General features: G+C 38.1%; 1 pseudogene; it reads right to left on the bottom strand.

Moving 5' to 3' along the window:
- Positions 1-3262: 3262 nt before the first annotated feature.
- On the bottom strand, positions 3263-3746 carry LOC114531164 (annotated as a pseudogene).
- Between the last annotated feature and the right edge of the window lie 2239 nt (positions 3747-5985).

Here is a 5985-nt window from a genome sequence, read left to right on the forward strand (position 1 = left end):
CCCCCAAATATCAACGATGTAAAGCGCTTAGAGGCGCTTTGCGTTTTTGTTAATCAAGAACACTTCTTATACAGATATCATGTTTCATTAGGGTGATTCGGATTACAGAAAAGCAAATATCAGGAGCAAAAGGCAATGATGTTCGACAATCTAGTTTAATATATCAAGGTAATTATAATAGCATTACCCGAATTGTCCGGACAGAGTGCTCAATGCTTGCGCAGAGCGATATAACACAGGATGAGAAACACGAGTTACTTCATCGAATTTTATTTACTACAAAACTGTTTCGTATGACAAGCGTTAAGCTTGCCACACTCATCAGGTAAATAATATGTAATTACAACAGCATAACGGCTATATACAAGAGATGCATAATTAATTAGGTCGTATTACATGTAGTTGGTTACTAGGTGTTACTTAGTAAAAACTTCTTTCGATGCCGGCATGTGGAAACAAGTTCGTTACGCTTGTTCAAATAGCTTAATTCAGGATGACATATGATGATAAATTTCTCAGATAGGCATAAATTACAGCGTTTAGTTTTATTACAATACGGTTGTGATTTCTTAATGATTTTCCAACTGATAGTGTGCGGTGTATTAGAGTCCTTTAATTTCCAAATGTGTTTGCTTAGCTCGGTGGCGTTTTTCTTTGATTTGTTGCGGAAAGAGCAGGTATGGTTGAGGTAGCGTGTCTTAAATGTGTTCTCAGTAAGGCCAACGTAGGTTTGGGATTCTTTCGTGCTTTCATTCTTCACGGTCGCTTGGTAGACGATAGCTTTTGTTAGGCATTCACCTTGTAGGGGACTGGGTTCTTTCGCGCGACAGTTGCAATTCTTTTCTTTGTCGGTAATGTTGTTGGCTTCATTGTGTAGGATAGATTTGTTGTGTGACGAAATGATGTTCTGGACGCTTGGCATACAACTGTAACTTAGCTTCATGTGTTCCGGTTGAATATTTTGTGTAGTGGGTGGTCACGGGGAAAGGAATCGTCTACAGCTTTCAGAAATTTATGGCTGATGTTAGTTTTTACATTTGAGCTGTACGGGGGATTATACCAAATGATATAACGGGATCTGTGGCGGTTGTGTTGAGTGGGTTGAGGATCATAGTGTAAGTTATAGTTGTAGCCGCTCAAACGAATATCCTCGAACGAATCAACAAGAACATAGTGTCAGCTACAGGGGTCATGCAATGGAAGAACAGCGACGCAGTAATCAAATGGTTCAAGAACATTAACAACAAACCTTCGCACTTGTTTATTAGCTTTGACGTTGTCGAGTTTTCCCCTCAATAACAGACGAGCTCTTAAACAAAGCTATTACATTCGCGTCAGAATATGATAACATCAAAGAGGAAGAAAGACACATTATAATTCAAGCTAAGAACTCCTTGCTCTTCAGCGAAAGTGAACCTTGGTGCAAGAGAGAGTCTAGCTCGAATTTTGATGTGACAATGGGCAGTTTTGACGGAGCGGAAACATGCGAATTGGTGGGTGCATATCTGTTGTCCCAACTTCCAACCACATACCGAAAGGACATTGGACTTTACCGAGACGACGGCCTCAGCGCATTCAACGCCCGACCCAGAGAAATAGAAAGAGTAAAGAAAGAAATCTGCAAAGTATTCAGCGACAACAAACTAAAGCTAACGATAGAGGCCAATAAGAAATGCGTCAACTTCCTGGACATTACTTTCGACCTTAGGACCGGCACATATCGACCGTACACGAAGCCAGGGAACGTCCCGCAGTACGTGCACGTCCAGAGTAATCACCCCCCATCTATCCTACGCAGAATCCTGGAAACCATCAACCAACGCCTTTCAAAAATCTCCTCAGACAAGCAAGCATTCGATTCAAGTAAACGGCCATACCAAGAAGCATTGAAAGAGAGCGGCTACAACTATAACTTACACTATGATCCTCAACCCACTCAACACAACCGCCACAGATCCCGTTATATCATTTGGTATAATCCCCTGTACAGCTCAAATGTAAAAACTAACATTGGCCATAAATTTCTGAAAGCCGTAGACGATTCCTTTCCCCGTGACCACCCACTACACAAAATATTCAATCGGAACACATTGAAGCTAAGTTACAGTTGTATGCCAAGCGTCCAGAACATCATTTCGTCACACAACAAATCTATCCTACGCAATGAAGCCAACAACATTACCGACAAAGAAAAGAATTGCAACTGTCGCGCGAAAGAATCCTGTCCCCTACAAGGTGAATGCCTAACAAAAGCTATCGTCTACCAAGCGACCGTGAAGAATGAAAGCACGAAAGAATCCCAAACCTACGTTGGCCTTACTGAGAACACATTTAAGACACGCTACCTCAACCATACCTGCTCTTTCCGCAACAAATCAAAGAAAAACGCCACCGAGCTAAGCAAACACATTTGGAAATTAAAGGACTCTAATACACCGCACACTATCAGTTGGAAAATCATTAAGAAATCACAACCGTATTGTAATAAAACTAAACGCTGTAATTTATGCCTATCTGAGAAATTTATCATAATATGTCATCCTGAATTAAGCTCTTTGAACAAGCGTAACGAACTTGTTTCCACATGCCGGCATCGAAAGAAGTTTTTACTAAGTAATACCTAGTAACAAACTACAATATATATATATATATATATATATATATATAACCTTTTTGACAACAACTGTATGTATTAAAAGTATTAAATTAAATTATCTTATATGTAACAAAGTCTAAAATATATAGCATAATACATATAAGTCCCAATGCACCCCGACAGACCTTACTTTAGTATTTTACTGGTAGAATATATCACTCAACAACAGAACAGTGCCAGTGCCAATGAGTATATCAATCTGGCATATGTGTACCATGGTTAAATTGTGATATGGGTAGTTAAATTGTTAATTGTATTAAGTGGTGATGGGTTTCAAATAGTTCAGTCTGAAATAATTTCCCCCAAATATAGCAGTAGTAACTGATAGTTTTAGCACATATAGAATTGATTTTGCTACGCTCACGCGTGTTTTAAAATACTTGTACGCGCTTTATGGTTACGCAAATCTTGTAAAGCATTCTGTTGAAGATGAATCGATCTTGATTCGAAATATACGGAATAAAATTTGTATTATGCTTTCATTTTTCGGAATTACTTTAATTCTATAGCAATAAATAAATAATAAATAAATAAAATGTCTTTATTTCTTCACAAGATAAAAAATACATATCTTATGTTACATTTAAGATTACAGGATGAAACAATTTACAATACTGGATTATATTTAAAAATTAGACGATTAATATATGAATTTTTAAAGCGATCTGTGTTAATCTTTAGAAAGTTACTATATTTATTTCTTAGTTCATATCTATTGACTTTCTTCTTTGGCAACAAGTTTCTTAACGGGTGCTGTCCAATTTGCCTGACCTTACTAAAAAGTTTTTTATCTTGCTTTTCCAGCAATTCCTGCACACTAATTTCTTTCGAAATATATTTACGTTTATGACATCGTCTCAAAAAGCATTAAATTGGATGGAAACAATGAGAAAACACTGGGGCACTTATTGGCCTTTTTACGTTTTTCATAAACATGAATTGTAAATCGGCTATCTTCTTGGAATGTAACTCCCAACAAAACGATAGATGGCGATGGCGTTTGCGGAATGCCAGCCACCACAGGAAATATTTCAGTACAGCTTTCCTTTCGAATAATCAACTCTTTACATTTAGTAGGATTACTCTTCATACAATTATGACTTGACCACTCTAAAAACTGTTGAACCATCTCGTCAGAAGCATCCTTTTCTTTCCAAACTGGGGATATAATATTGGATTCATCCGCGTATTTAACCAACCCAGGATCTGATGCTGATAATATCTCAAGATCATTAATAGAGATGTTAAATAATTGTGGGCCACTCACACTACCCTGAGTAGTTCCTATATTCACTCGTGTCCAGACACTAACAAATCCATTGCTGACAACTCTTTGTTCTCTATCTTTTAAGAAGCTAAGATACCAGTTGAATACATATGGATTAAGACCAATTCGCCTCAGTTTCTCCGATAATAAACTATGTTTTACACTGTCGAAGGCCTTACTGAAATCCATGGGGAAAATACGAACAGCTTTACATTCTTTACAATAGTACTTCTGCAGGTTTTCCCTTATGTTATTGTCTTCATCACTAAGCCTCACTTTGGTGTAAAGCAAATATATTGCATCACGTGAGTGTTGCAGGTAAAGACAATAGCATAAAAGAAAACACTGCACAAGTGCTATTATAATGTTTTTATTTTAAAATTAATCATTCAGTTGATTGTTCTCTGTCATCATCAAACACTGGGTAATGCATGAGAATGTTGTTCTTATGCCTGTCAATCCATTCCTTAAATTTTTCTACATTGAACGAGTGTAGTGGATCACACGAGATATTTCCAAATGTCTCAAACATCCTGCCATCTTCCTTCCTAAAAGGCCTTAATGCCCTCAAATCTTTCCCTATCAGTTGTTCATCATCAGCTGACGACTTGTGTGTGTGGCCTAATGACTTTGGTAGAATATTCACCTGACCTTCGAATGCCTCCACAATTTTCGAAACTCCTCCTGACGCTTTGCTTGCCCTTTCGATTGCCTTTTCAGTTTTGTTAGCCCCCATAGAACGAATCAGTTTTTTCATCTCGCAGTTGCAGTTCTCTTGAAATAAGTCAATTTCAATGTTCTTTCCATCCCCACCTTTCCAATTAACAGTAGCAGCCCATTTGCATCTATGGACTTCAGCTTCTGATAAGAGGACTTTGGTTTGCAAAATGTTGATGAACATTTCAATTGCAAACTCATTAAAACCAGAAGTAGAAAAGAAATGTTGTAACAGCTGCTTTCTTAACACACACAGGTACTTACCATTACCTGATGCAACAGCATCCTTTATATCTGCCAGCAGAAGGAATGACTTCAAGATGTTTATTCTGTAGGCCCAAACACCATCAGTCGTCTCATAATCACCAGATAATGTAGTGTCGTCATCAGTTGCCACAGTCTCATCATCACCAACAAAAACATACTCATTCAAGAATTTGTCCAGGGTATTGTTGAGGTAGCTCTTCTGGTACTCTTCACTGAGAACATAAACACTATGAGGACCGTTTGCTGTTGGCTTGTGTTTTGCATCACCCATTTGGAAAAACTCTAAAAGGGTTTCGGTAACAAAACACTTACCAACACTGAAAAACAGCTGCTCACAATCCTCATAGTGTTTGACATCAGCTGTAACATTTCTCCTGTTTAGCTTTTCCCTGAAGAAGCGAAGTGTACCCTTTTCCCTTCCAGAATTGAGATATAATTTCTCAAAAACAGTCTGAAAAGCAGTAAATGAAATATTAGAAGACGAATATTCTAAGGATATACCTGTTTAGTATTCGACACAATCTACCCATTTGCAGTGCCAGCATCAACATTAATTTTGCAGAGACCAGTGTAAATCATGGGTGCAAATAAAACTACAGGCCCAAAATAATCCATAGGAGTAGACAATTATACACTACAATACCTTAAGATCGCTTCTCTTCGTATGCCAGTCAACAATGCAAAAGGGATAGAGATGATCCAACCTCTGCTTGGCTGAATGGCACCCAGCACGTAAATCTTTTGCCCCAGCAAATCTAACATGGGTGAGTTGATCTCCAAAGCATGGTATTTTCACACCATGCAATGGATCACTCCCAGATGCAGCTGGTGGGACATGTGAGGCAGGTTGATCAGGTCTTGATGTTGTTCCAATTGCAGGTGTACTTTCACAGTTTTCTTCAGGCTCTGGTGCACACAGTCCAGCTGATGAATATATTTCACGAGTCCACTTCTCAAGTTGGTCCAAAACATCAACACAGTACGAGTATTTCTTTTCATCTTTCATAAGTACTGGCATTGTGACAACCTCAGATTTTTCAAATAATTCTTTGGAATAAACACATTTGGTGGTTTGAAG

The sequence above is a fragment of the Dendronephthya gigantea genome, unplaced genomic scaffold (genome assembly GCF_004324835.1).
Source record: "Dendronephthya gigantea isolate DGI-Jeju-01 unplaced genomic scaffold, DenGig_1.0 000069F, whole genome shotgun sequence".
In the NCBI taxonomy this organism is placed as follows: Eukaryota; Metazoa; Cnidaria; class Anthozoa; order Malacalcyonacea; family Nephtheidae; genus Dendronephthya; species Dendronephthya gigantea.